Here is a 15,234-nt window from a genome sequence, read left to right on the forward strand (position 1 = left end):
TTTCAGTTTCTCGATTACTTTTACAATTCCTTTGAGTAACTGAAAAGACTAAAGTACTCTTGCAATGCCAGGTAATGGAATTAAAAAAAAAATCAATTACATTTTCAATTTGGAAAAAACAAAATATTACTAGCACGTAATTTATTCCAATTACAATATGAAATTCCTTGTAATGGAATTAAAGAAAAAACCAATTACATTTGAAATTACTTCAAGGAATTGAAAAAGTAATCGATTCCTTTGCTGTGGACTGAAGGAATTGATTCCTAATTACAATTCCTTGTAATCTGTAATTAGGAGTACTTTAATTCCTAAAGGAATCATTACGACCCAGCTGTGTTCATATATGTTTGTATGTTTGTCGCGCGGTTCATTTTAACTAAAACCGGATCATTCAAATTAACTATTAACGGACGCGCGGTCTTGTTATAGACCGTTTGATTTCGAATTTTATGTTTGTTAATAAGTTTTTGCGAGCGCGTGTGATTTTTGCATTCTGTATTTGATTTCTTTCGAATAATTATCAATGTTATATATCGGATCACTTTTACATTTTGTATTTCGGTTGGTAAAATTGCTTCTCTACCGAATACTAATTCAATTGGTGAAAATTTGTTATCAAATACAGAACTTGTTGTATTGTGCAAACATGTGAAATATTTCAAATAAACGTCCCAATCGGACCAAACGGTTTCATGGGGATGTGCTGTCGTGAAATTGTGCTGGATTTTTAAAAGTTTGGTTAATTCGGAAAAAAGTAATTTTTAAATTCGGTGGTTATAATGTTGTATGTTAAAACAAAGCTTTCAAAAATTGCAGGAGCTATTGTTTTTGCGCTTTTATCCGTTGTGGCTATTGTTACTAAATATTTTCTTAGGTCGCATATAATGGTTACTGCGAACCTATTGCCATTAATGGACTCAGACAAGGGTCCTACTGTGTCCATAACTACAACATCAAAGGGTATGCAAGGCGTTAGGGTTAGTACTAAATTTTCTTTAGTTTTAGGTTTTACTTTATTTAATAAACATTTCTCACCGCTTTTTACGAATTTAGCAATATCGCGTGTCATATTTTTTCAATAGTATTTTGTACGTAATTTTGCATGGAGTTTTTTTTTGTTTCCGCAATGTCCGTCTGATATCGGGTCGTTATGGTAAATTGTCATGGTGCATTTACATGGTATGAAGCAATATGAACTGTTGATACGCTAAAATAGAGGGACTACATGTTCCAATGAGGAATTCAATGACAATGAGTGGGATGCATATAATACATTTTTTCATATCGAAAATTATGGGGAGATACTGTAAACATACTGTTGTGATACTGTTAGGCATATGAAATTATAGCAAGTTCGATTTTCATACATCTTCTCATAAAAAGATTAACAGATGCAGAGATACCAAGATGGTTTTTTCGCATTTTAATGTCTTTTCAATATAAAAACCCTCCGAAAAGAAGGAAAGCGGCAACTCCGCCACATACATGTCAAAAGTATGAATTTTAAAAATTAAAAACAATAAACAAACGAATTCAAAACAAAGACATTCTTTGTACTAGAACTTTTTAAATAGAAGCCACTCACGTATAGTGGACAATTAAAATACAAAGCACTGTGATAACAAACTTAAAAACAAGACATTACAGAACATTTTAATGAGCTTTATATCACATTTAAGTAAAATTAAGCCTATATTTTCCAAGCTGGTAAAGGAATGAAAATGTGTATTTTTTGTTGTTTACACAAAGACTTACCAAATATACATATAAGTCAAAATTATAGAAGGTATGCATGATTCAATAATACAAGGTTGTGTAATTTGTGACAGCTAAAATTTGACACTCCTTTATCTAGATTTGTATTTTGGAAGTAGGAGATAGGGGAAGAATGTGATCGCATTTTGCGAAAACGGTAGTAGAAAGGTACTAAAAAAGTGCGCAAAGTATACAATTAGAAGTAAAATGTGTATAATTAATTCTATGTGAATTTGCAATATATTTGGTGTTTTAATGGAAATACTAAACAATAGATAAAAATATGCATTTTTGATTTAAGTTATTCGTCAATTCCGGGAACAGATCTAGAATACCGACCGTTCAGCTATGCAAAAACGAAAAATGCAGATCAATAGAACATTTTATGCTCATTTCAACCATGCCAAAATGATTTGGCGCAAGTAAAAAATGAAGAGGTTGTAGAAGGTTAGAGTGCAGTTTTTAGATATTTTAAATATTAATATCTTATGAACTTTATAACCGATTAAAAAGCTAATGACGCCACCATAAAGGTAATTAATTTGTTCTTCAGCTGATGTACATAATTTATAGCCTTTTGTATTTTGAAACCAAAACCACTAGAAAACGAACAAATATTATTTTTTCATGAAATAACCTTTTTGAAAAAAACTCCATAATTAATGGTAAAGAATTTTATATTATTTAGAAAGTACAAGTTATTATCTTTAATTCGATATTACATATTTTATCATGATCTACTTTTGGGTTTCAACAATTTAGTGATATTAAAAAATACAAATAAACCTCTTATATCTTCTTTTTTTTACCTGCGCCAAATAAATCGGCATTTTTGGTTATTTTATAGCTAAACGGTCGCTATTCTACACTTGTTCTAGAAAATTACGCAAACGAAGGTAACGCCAACGAATATTTAGTATGAAGAATTTTTGGTTTTACTACTAATATCACTAGAAACTATAGAGTAAGCAACATTCTGCACAAGTAAAGGAGCCGATTTTATGTGTGGGAGCGAGAAGACTGTTTTATTACAAAACCTTTCTATTATTGAAGGCATGTATATTTCTTCCTTTCATTTTTTCATACAGATGAAGCTTCTTTATGGCTTTTACAAAATGCAGGGATGCCGCACTTATTTTGGATTATATACATATATGATCGAAATGTATTTTCAATTCGAAATCAAAGAAAAACCACCCACGAAAGTTTTTGCGATTGTAGAAGAATAAGTGTATACTTGCAAACTACTGAAAAGAATGGAGTGTCATAACTTAAAAGGTTCCGAGAATTAAAGAAACAAACAAATATTTTATGGTCTCGTGTTTCCTTCAAACCGCATTGCTTTTTTTTCTAACTTCCTTTCGTTTAGCGCTGTAACCGCTTAAGTTACTTCTTTTAATTTATACATGTGAACTATGTTCAATGAGCATTTTTTCATTTGCTCCTGAATTTTGGGTACATTTTCTTATAGTACCTCTCATTCTTTTTTATATTACATATATACATTCCGATGTTCGGGATAGTAATTTGAATATACCAGCAATATATGTAAAAGTAGTGGCGCTTGCTGTAGAGCATTACGTAACGCCTGAGTTCAATCCCAGCTTCCCACGAACATCAAAATATAAAAAACAAAAATGTTATTTTATAATAGCGGTTGCACCTCTTTTGGTAATAGTAAATCTCCGGGTGTATTCTGTCATGGAGACAGCTTCTCATAAAAATACAATTGCCGTTCGGAGTCGGCGTAAAACTGTCCTTTACTTTGTGTGACAAAATCACGCACGTCACATATCGGAGGAGAAGCTAGGCCAAACACTAACATATCGTGTACGCCCCAATATGTATATCATCGTTTAAAATACAAAAGCGCGTATCATGGTTCTGCAAAACCTCGAAACTGAAATTTGTGCCAAAAAAGATATTTGGTCAACGGAAGCTCCTGACATCAAGCCCTTAGCCATTTATAATAAAATATCGATACTTAGACATTAGGAGAAGAGATAATTAAGTTTAAAAGAGAGAACCGTTTTTAATTAGGACAAGTTTTACTCTCTCCTATAAAATGTAGGCAACCTCACACGAGGTTTTACATTTTCTTGGTGCGCGGTTTTGTACTTTAAACGACGATGTGTAGAAGTATTGCATACATATTTTGGTGCCTTTTCAAGTATAAAATCCATTGAGAAACGAAAGAAAACGTCATCCCTATGATTTCAACTTAAGCCAAACGTTTCGTAAACAAGCAATTCTGAACAAAAAACTGTTTTTTCCACAAAGATGTTTAAATAGAAGCATTACAAATATGGTCCTTTTTAAAGCACATTTAACAAAAAAATGCTTGCCAACCATGGTGAAATAAATATAAGGTGATGTCACTTACATAACCTCACTTTTTCTGAATGCCAATTGCGGCCATGCATTTTGCGGTAGTAGAAAAAGGGGGAAAAGATAAGGATTATTTTTACTACTTTTTGGGTACTATTTCCAATACATACATATGTATATCAGTTGACCCCACACCAGTTAAATAAAGCTTGCATCAATGAAATATTTTTTCTGTAAACCAGTGAAATTACAGTTTCATTTTTTCGCTCAAAAGAAATTATTATTACTTAATTTTTATTTTTTCGATCAAATATGTATATTGATTTTAATAATTATTATTCACTTATATTTTTCTACCTTAAAATTATTATTTGTAAAACTTAAAGGTCACACGGTCGTACCACACACATATGAAAAATAAATATCTAAACTTTAAAGGGAATTTTATTACGACCTTTATTTTCGTTAACATTTTAAAATTACATTTCTGAATCCAGTTATATTATAAAATAGTTATGCGTTTAAATTGTTAGACCAAAGTTCATTATCGTAGCCATCCGAGGCACTGTTCCAACAATCAGTTGGATATATATTATATATATAGATATATATATATATATATATATATATATATATATATAATATATATCCAACTGATTTACTTACACAATCACAATTGTTGGAAATTATCGCTCAAATTTTCCAATGAATTTGAAAGGAAAAGTCAAAGCAAAAGCGAAACAAAGAAACAGTGGTACCTGCGCATACTTTTCTCACAAAATTGTCTGCTCCATTTTTTCTTCCATTTTGCCCAGAAATGAAATTGGAATGAATAGAGTAGGCATTACTGTAACGCTGGTATGCCGAAATTGCCAAAATTACAACAACCACCTTATTATTATTTCACCATGCTTGCCAACTATATAAGTCAAAATTGTGAAATAAATATATATCGCTTTCATTCATTTCTTCATAGAGTTGGTGCTTCTTTTATAGGAAAATTCATACGGCTTATGAACAGATTCATACCATGTAAATGCGCCATAATGAGTTTAAATTTCTTGTCGTCTTCAGTGATTGTTTCCACAGGGTCTGTTAGTACAATTTGTAAAGATTTTAAAACTTTGTTTCCGCTAATTTTTAAAGTAAGTCTGTAATCGAGAATTGTTCAAATAATGAATCTTTTTGCCATTAAATTTCTTTAATGTTCTGATTGCCGGCTTGGCGTTGAAGCCTCAAAAGTAGCGCATTTTGTTAACAACCTCAAAATTAATTAACTCGAGTTTTCTGTGTTTTAAATGCACATATATTTTAATACTTGAAATTTCATCATTTTTATCGTAAGTAATTTTGGTTTTTATCCGTGGAATGTTTTTTGAAAAATTGTAAGAAAATTTGTCGTAAACTTGTACTGTGGAGTTTTTTGTGTGATTTTCTTCGTACTGTGGGTTGCATTTCTACGTTTTATTTTGTCATCGATCGAGTTTTTACTGCTAATATATGTTTTGTCGTGTCTTTAAGTTCGCCAATTGTGATTCGTGATAGTACATCCGCATTTTTGTTTTGCCTTTTATATATTGTATTGTAAAATTGTATTCCGAAAGTTCCAGGCCCTTATTATGAGTTGCATTCGATTTTCGATCTTCGCTGGTTATCGAAGATCGAAAGTGAAATTCGTATTATGAGCTATGCAACTGTGTCGAAATTTTCGTTGAGTATCGAATTTTCTGTCGAACAGAATTTTGCTTTCGATGGGGTGGCGAAGTGTTAGAAAACTGTGAAAAATGTATGATTTTGCATTTGTTCTCTTACTTTTTGGCGGGAAGACACTAATTTTAAACAATTTTTTATCAATTTCATGCAGTTTTAACGTCGTGAATACAAAACACAAGCTCGAGAGGCTGCTTTTACTTGTGAAGGAAAATCCCAATATTCGGCTGGCACGATCTCTGAGAACAAATCATAGAGCTGCGGATAGTTTTAAAATATTTTAAATAGATTTGGCTCACAAACGCCTCTTTAGACAGTCGGAAGTTTTTAGTAAATCTGTAGACAAATTATTTATTATTATTTATGTCAAAATATATTGTAAAGACCATGATAAAAACATAGTAAGGTAAAACCGTTCTCTCAGTTCGTCGGCCATGATTTTTTTGAAGTTTGCCAACATTTTAAAATTATATAAAATTGAGAGTAAAAAAAAGGAATTGTTCGAAGTTGTTGTTGTTTGAGATTGAAAATGAGAATGTGTGTGTGAGTTTGTTTGTAAAATTTCAAAATTAAATTGTTTGCAAACATCAAGAATTTGAAAAATTCCTCTCAGCGGTTCTACCTTCCTATTTTTTTATCATGGTAAAGACTACACTTAAACTCTTAAACATTTACTACTCTTGGTCAGTTCACTAAACTCTCATCCTCTGACGAATCGTTGAACCCCAGAATTTCGTTTTACTATTTTTTACCACGTTTTTATAAACTTGCTTTCTTTTTTATTTCATTTTAATTTGCACAAATTTACATAAATATGTATAAGCACCCTATTTAGTTTGCTCGATTTGTAAACAAAGCTTCTCAGCGGTGAAAAATATGCTATTGTGAACAACATAAACGAGGGAAGTTCACAATAGCACTATGCTTCATCGAATGAGCGCCATAATACCACTTGAAAATTCATTCGATCAGCACTTTCGACCACAGTCGAAGATCGAATGTAACTCATAATAGGGGCCCCAGTCTTATTCGCGAGAGTTTTGACGGCGGGACTTTCATGTTAAAAAGGTAAACTAATGCTCGGTGATCAGATTTTACAGTAAAGTGTGTGCCATAAACGTATGGTCGAAATTGCTTGATTGCAAAATATATTGCTAGAAGTTCGAGTTCGATAATTGCCTTTTAGTTCTGCTTTATTGAAAGCCTTAGAAGCAAAACAAATTGGTGAGTCTTTGCCGTTGTGGTTTTGGCTTAAAATTGCACCGCATCCGGTTTTAGAAGCGTCGACTGTAATTATGAATTCTTTGGTAAAGTCAGGATACTGTAAAAGTTTAGGAGACATTAAAGAAGATTTAAGTTTTTTAAAAGCTTGCTAACAGGAGTTATCCCATTTAAATTCTACATTTTTTCTGCTCAAATGATTTAAGGGTGCTACCAGAGAAGCAAAGTCAGGTATAAACCGTCTATAATAGTTTGCAAACACCACGAATCTTCGCACTGCGTCTTTATCGCATGGCTTTGTGTACTTTTTAATGGCTTCTATTTTTGTATCATCTGGCAGTAGACCCCTAGCTGAGCACTTGTGTCCTAAGAAAGTTACCTCAGATCGTAGAAAATTACATTTATTTGGGTTAAGTCGCAAGTTGAATTCTCTGCAGGTTTCGAACACTTTTTCTAGATTTTTAAAATGGTGTGCCTCACTGCATCCAATAAATATTACATCGTCGACATACATAAAAGCATTCTTGAAAACGAGTTAGGTGCTAGATTAAGACCAAAAGGTAAGACGTTCCAACGGAAAGTTCCGCGATCAGTGCTAAAAGATGTAATATCTCTAGAATTTTTATGTAACGGAATTTGGTGAAAACCAGAATACAGATCCAGAGTCGAAAAATATTTTGCTCTTCCAAGGTTATCTAAAATGTCGTCTACATGTGCTAACGGAAATTTTTCTGCAATTAGTTTTTTGTTTACTGCTCTAAAGTCTACGCACATACGGTACGATTTTTGACCTGTTGGATCTTTTTTCGGTACTAAAATTAAAGGGCTCGATTAAATTGCTTTGCAATAAATTGTCGACTTGTTTGCTTATTTCTTCGCGTTGCGAATATGGCAATCTGTAGTTTTTTATGTAAACTGGTGTTTTGTCTGTCAGTCTCAATTTTTTGGTCGTAAAAGTTGTTCAGAGTCATAAGGTCGGATTTTAAGGCAAATACGTCGGAATATTTTGAGCAAAGATCAAGCAATTTATTTTTAGCATAACTGGGTACCTGTTTTTCTAAAATCGATTTTAGTTCTATGCGTTTCGGATCAGATATGGTTTCGTTAATTTTATAAACGTTGAAGTTTGTTATGTCTTCGGTTTGAATATTGAAATCTCTTACGTATTTTACTTCGTCAGTAGTGTTTTATTAGTTTTAGTATCGGGTTTTTTGTGTCAACGATACATTTCGCTGTAAAACACCACTACAAACTTCCTGAGCGTCTACAAGAACAGGGTTTTTGGATTTACCCAAGTTAAATAACCGAAAAACTTCGCATCTAGGTGGAATTACTAAGGTGTCGGTAGTTGTACCGTGCAAAATTGAAACGCTGATCCTTTCTGCCCCCAAACCAATGGTTATGCTATCGTTTGCATAGTTGATTACGCATTTGTTGATTTTTAAAAAGTCTTTTCCGAGTATGCCGTCCGAAGGAATGTTTAAAGCTGTAATTTACAACGTGAAGAGTGTGCGGAATGAAAATGTCTGATACTACCAAATTTGTATTTATTGTGCCCAAGGTTTAGACCGTTTCTGTGTTACGCCCGTGATATTAATAATGTTATTGCTGTTTATTGCGGATTTGCTTGGAAAATTTTATAAGGGAATTGTTTGCTTGTGAGTATACTAAAAAAGTGCATTGTTTGTGAGAATCACTACAATTTATTTCAATGAAATCGGAACAGTTGAGATTTAGGCAGTAAATGGATTTTTCTTCTGTAAAAGTCGTTAATTGTTCAAGTCTTGCTCCCCCAGTGTTCGGACCCGAGGGCCCTCGGCGTTTAAAGTCCGAACATTGACAGAATTTCGTGTATTTGAACGCGTATGATTGTTATTTCTACTGCTTGAAGTCTGACTGTTGTTACTATTATTGTAGTTATTTCGTCTATTGCTGAAACTATTATTCCTATTCTGATTGTTGTTTCGATAGCTTGTATTGCCACTGTGCCTATTTGAATTGCCGTTAAACCTGAAATTGTTGTTGTGATATCTGTAATTATTGCTGCCTCTAAAACCTCCTCGAAAATTAGTTGTTCGTACGGGACGTGACCTAAAAGCCAACACCTGCCGCTCTTTTACTATATTGCCGCGCTCCACAATCATCTTCGCTACAACGTATTTTGAGTCGCTGAAGGTTGACGATGCTTGTATCGACTTTACCATATCTGAACGGCTGTTGAGCCTATAAATATTTATTGTTTGCTCGACTGCCATCTCGTGAGCTTTCGCTTGTGTCATCCCTTCAATAATAAGCGAATCCAGCGAATCTGAGAGCTCCTCTACCTGTTTCGCAAAATCTGAATAATTGTTGTTATGCACTTTTAAAGCTGCAATTTTACCAGCGACAACTTTCGAGTTATCTGGTTTTATTTTGCTTAACAGCGCGAGCTTTACCTTCAATTTTGGATTTCAAAAATGCTTTAAATGTTGTAGTTAGGCTTTTGTCTGACAATTCTTCAATAAGGGTAATTTTATCAATAAAAGAGGCAAGTGATAGCGGGTCACCATTATAATTTTCCCTTATAATCGAGGCGCATAAACTTATAAACGATTTCTTTTGCTCAGGTGTTGCCATTTTTGCGTTAGTATTTTGAAAGAAGTTAATATTTGGTGAGCTAGTGGTTACGTAAGGAGGGTCGTCGAATCCCAAAAAATCTTCAATAAAAGACAAGGAACGGCTCTTTTTAGTGCTATAAACTTCAAGGGTGCCTTTTGAACGTGCGTCAGTAAATTCTTCGTCGGAATCTGCGTCCGAATACAAAACGTTTTCTGTAATTCATTTGGCGAAATCTTCTGGTACTTTTATTTTGCAACCAATTTTACAAAAACACTTAAGTAGCTTTTCTCTATACCGCACATTAGGTCAAATGATTACTTTTTCTGTGCGAAATTAATAGCAGCTAAAATATAGCATTATTTTAATGTAAAAGGATGGAAACCGTTAAAAAAAAGTGTAGAGTCAGTAAATAACATGTAAAAACATGACTTGGCTTTCGTAAAACAGACTTTTTTTAATTCAAATGATGAGTATATGTGTTTAGGTAGTCCTCGAAAACATTGTCCAAATAGCTTGGTCTTGAAACAAATTATTTTCTCTCCCCCCGGAGGGGGTTGAGTTACATAAATAAAATAGGTATGGTCATATGTTCATAAATGGTTTCATCTAGGGATTAAAAAAAATATTATCAAAGTCCCTTAATAAAAAAAAAAAATATTTACTACATGTCTCGCAGATATGCCTTGAGGAGAGATTCCTAAAGCAGTTAGTCTTCATAAAACCCTTCATTTTCACTTAAGAATTTTCCCAAATTGCCCACCGATATTATTTATATTCAGAATGCAAATGCTACATTATAACACATTTACTAAAAACCGCTGGCAACTTCCTGAAAATAATACGAATTTTTTTGAAATAATTTACGAGTAGTCGTTGCTCCTTCCAAAAACTCCACAACTACATCTCAACCCCCTACCACATCCGAAGCCATCGTTGCTCCTTCCAAAAAGTTGACAGCTGTTCCGCAACCCCCTGTTCCGCAACCCCCTACCACATCTGAAACCGTTTCCGATTGCGTTAACCCCGTCCCGAGGGATTTAATCGTTGTCCCTTCCAAAAAATCGGTCTTTATATCNATTTATAATTATTTCACTCTGTAATGTATCACACATACTTAAATATTCTAAATCTTTTTATCTCAACTGTCTGTAAGAAAACATTTTTCTGTAGACTAAATAAATAAATAAATAAATAAATAAATAAATATGAAAACAATGTTCAAACAATGTTTCGTTGATTCGTTCAAGGATTTGCCTTTTTGCGCGAAGGCTGCTCATCAATAGTCTTTGCGAATCGGCGCGAATGTCGTTGTAACAAAGCTATGCTACAGGAGATGAAATGTAATCCAAATTGAGGCTGGTATTTTTTTTGCTATCACATACTTCGATTTTCACTATTTATCACCATTAAAATGGACTATTTACCACCATTAAGGTGTAACCAAATTTTGACAGCTGCTGTTGTTGTTGTTGTTATTTTTAGCAAAAGGGAGGACAGAACCGCAATTTTTGGGGATAGACAAAAATTCGGGTAAAATGTTAGCTTTCGCATTTTAGCATATTTAAGCGATAGCGAAAGTTAGTATGCGGCTGCTGGCCGACACACTTGGCTTTGATTTCTAAATAACTTCATCAGAGATAATAACTCCATAATTTTCGTCTTTGTTTGATAAATAATTGCAAAAAATACACGTTTTTTTTTCAAAGAGTTTCATGAAACTTTCGCAAATATCCACAGCACCAAATTTTTTTTTCAACATGGTTGACAACCGAAGAAAGCCTTTCTTTCTTTGAACATCCAATCAGCCAAACTACAAACATCTCGCCTTTTGTAATAGCATGATAGCCCAGAAAAAACTGTTTTTCTTGAAAACGGCTAAAAACGGCGGTTTAAGTAAAATAAGATCAACTCATTACATCCCAGTTTATCCATTTCCATTTCCATTTTGTTTGCCGAACGTTAACAAAATTGTAACAGCTTACATTAAATCATAAATGGAAATAAATCAGAAAATGTTTGAGGTTATGCAAATTAGTCAGTTTGTTTTGCAAACAAATGATAAAGTCACTTCTTTTTAAATTAGGACATAGATTCTCACTTATGTTTGTGTTTTCCATTAAAAATGTTTCCTTTAATAATTCCAACTTTATAAAAAAAATGCACTTTAAACTTAAGAAAAAAACCGGTTGCGCAAACAACGTGTCAATAACGTTTTGAAAGTGTAACTTTGTTTGATTGCTGTCTAACGGTGATTTTTATTTTACAAAAAAAAATTAAGTTTCTGTTATTTTGGAGTATTCCCTACAGAATGGCATCAAAAAATAATGTAAAACTGCGTTTCCGAAATTGGACTTTCGCACAGCCAAATGAATCATTTGACCTAATGTGCACCGCGATAAACTTTCAATTAATGACTTTGGCTTAACCCTTTGTTTGAATTATAACTTTGTATTAAAGATTCTTTATATTCCTCTAGCTTGCCCTCTTTTGTTGAGATAGGACGACTTTATAACACACGTTTTGTAACTTTTGCAAAATCAGTATGCAAATCTTTAAATGCAGTATCAAAATCTGGCATTTGACAAANTGTTTTTGAAAAAAAGTTGTAAACGTGGCAATCTGATAGCACGGCCTAGTTTATGAGNAAAAAAGTTGATTTATTTAAATTATGGCAAAAAGGTGTTGGATTTTGTACGCAACTATAGGCACAGTAAAATTTTCACAAATGGCATTCAACCGGAATTAAATTTTGTTTTGGAAAAAAAGTTGTAAACGTGGCAATCTGATAGCACGGCCTAGTTTATGAGAAAAACATGTATCGATGATTTTGATTTTATCAAAAATTTAAAAAAAGTTTCCAGCACTCACTCGGCGAAGCATAGAAGAAGAAATTGTTTGTTTGATAATATCAAAATTTTGAATTAAACGTTTGGAAAAGTTTTAGTTAACCACCTTGCAAGGCACTGTTTATTAAAAATTTTAAATTGTAATTTAATTTAGGAAAAGTTGCGTGGCAACATTTTACACACTAGTGTAATTCAAAAATTTAAGTAAAATCATGTATATAGGTCAGAAAAACTTTAAGTTATAAAACAAGTGAAAAAAGGAAAGTTGGTTTGATACCAATAATTTGTACGCGACTGTAGTTCAGAAATTCCATTAGAAACAGTCACACAAGTATGTACATATGTATATGACAAAGCATATTGTAACGCAGTCTTTAAAATTACAAAAGATTCCTTTTTATATTCTTCGATTTATTTCCTTACTATATTTCTGGCAGTCTCTTTGTTTTCGCTGTCACCGGACGAAGAAAGCTAAAATTAGGTTTGTATAGTAACTTCTCCAGTAAAACATTGCAGCGAGAGCGTAAAAGCAAAATAGAGCGTAAAATTGAGAAGAGAAATCTAGCAGAAAAAGTTAATGAACACAAAACTTGCAAAAACTTGCAAGTGAACAGCCGTTGCACTGTTTTGACATTCTGCTGTAAACATTTTACTATTAATAAATCAGTCTTAAACTCTTTTCTTTACACACAAGCACTTACAGAGTTACAATATTTTGATTTAAACTCCTTTTACTTTTGTTTGTGCTAAACCAATTCAACAAATGGCGGCTTTTGACATTTATTCTTCTTCTTCTTCTGCTAGCTAATTCGTGCAAGTAAAAGTTTCACTAGCAAGAATTGGCTGCTCTCCCGTGTTGTTACGCTCTCGATTCAGTGCTCTCTTGCAACTTTTTTGGGTTATCATACACTTTTCCAGTAAAAATTTGCAGGTTCCAGTACAAATTAGTACTGACTATTGGTTAATATACAAACCTATTGTTGCTTCTTCGGTACAGAGTGTTTAGTGTATCTTATATCTAAAAATGACAACTACTGGGTGATACATATAAACTTAAATAAATAATTAGTACACAAATGGGTAGGTAACATTACAATATATATATTGACAATTTTAGTTGTGTAACTGCATGAGAGTAAGTATATACATAAGTATAAGGATAAACTTTTTTTGTTGTATTCAAATATTAGTATTTAGTGTAAAATTATATTTAATTTAAAAAAATGTACATAGTAAAGTGTAAAGTACATATGTATGTATGCTCATACCATCAGATCCCACGAAGTCACCTTCTTGCGTACCGTTGCTCTTATTGATTGCCATGTAGAGCTGTGTTGCCATGTAAAGATGTGTTGTCCTAGTTGTAGCTGTTGTTGTTCGTTTCACGCTGCTATCGCACCCTGCTCAGCGATATGTATAGCGATATGTTCAATGCCAACGGTATACGTATGTATAATTTGTAACGGAGTTGCGATTTTTGGCATTCTTAGTGGCGCGGTTTTTATGCGCCGTTAGGAAACGGGTGTATATTTTTCGTGGTAGTCACGCATTAAAATGTATGTTCTTGTCAGTTTTTTTTCGGCTTTTACGCTCACGTTAGTTTTTATATAGTTTTCAACGTTTTCACCTTAAGTTTTATTGATATTTTTTTTTTGCTGTACCACTGTTACTGTTTTTTTTGTTTGTTCCACCAAGAAATACCACTTTCGCCACTAGCAACTTCACTTGTTGTTTTTTTAGTTTTTTCCACCCACGCTGCGTGCCATTACTTATGTGTTTTAAAGTCTCGTGTTTTTTTTTGTTTCTAAAAATTTGGTACCAGCGCTTTTTTGAGTTTTTTTTGTAATTTTTAAGTTTTATTAATATGTTGGAAGTTTTGAACCGCAACTACTGTTTGTAATTGGTAGGGACACGAATTCCGATACGATACGATACCACATCGATACTTTTGGCATTCGATACCGATATTTTCTACTCGATAGTTTTAAAACGATATTTTTTGGAATCGAGTGCCAGAACCCTAGTATCGTGTCGAATGTCATAAACTCACATTACAAGGATAATGTGTAATGTAGTTAGTATTGCATGTAGTGGAATTTGACCCCGCGACCTCGTTGTTTTAAGTCAACACATCAATCTCTACGTGCTGTTACACAATATGTTAGTGTTTGACCGAAATTCTCCTCCGGTTTGTCGCGCGCGCCTTAATGTTGTGGCACAAAAGGGGGCCCTACAGTTTTATGTCGACTCTGAACGGCGATTTGGTTTTAATGGGAAGCTGTTTTTCATTTTCAAGCTGTGCGCACTGCTAACCATTACACCACAGCGGCCTATATACGAGACCTATATGTAGATAAATTTTTTGGATTTTGGTATCGATATTTGGAATATCGAGTCTTTTTATTCCGATATTAATGCGTACCCGATATTTTTAAAGCGATACTTTAAATGAATACCACATCGATACATTCTGTTCGATATCGTATCCCTAGTAATTGGTATGAAAGTACGTATAATTTATGAAATTAAATGAAGTTCATTTTGAATCTGATAATGTGTGTACATACATACATATATGCCTGTTTAATTTTTTATTTTTTTTACGTTTTAGGTCACCACCACCAATATTGCTGTATACATACGTAACTGTATTTTACAACGCTTTTATCAACTTGCAATGTTGTGTGTCCAGAAACTTTCAATGTTGTGGATCCAGAAACTTTCAATGTTGTGTGTCCGACACCATAAAACCTTTGCTTTGAAAAGTTCCTAT

The 15,234-nt window shown here is 33.2% G+C and overlaps 1 protein-coding gene across 2 annotated transcripts in view; it reads left to right on the forward strand.

Annotated features, from left to right (window-relative positions):
• asrij (OCIA domain-containing protein asrij) overlaps window positions 1–15,234 on the forward strand; it is a 44,792-nt gene that overhangs the window by 26,996 nt on the left and 2,562 nt on the right. The window lies entirely within an intron of this gene.

Source organism: Rhagoletis zephyria, unplaced genomic scaffold, assembly GCF_001687245.7.
Source record: "Rhagoletis zephyria isolate East Lansing unplaced genomic scaffold, Rhagoletis_zephyria_1.1 Rzeph_scaffold_00716, whole genome shotgun sequence".
NCBI lineage: Eukaryota > Metazoa > Arthropoda > Insecta > Diptera > Tephritidae > Rhagoletis > Rhagoletis zephyria.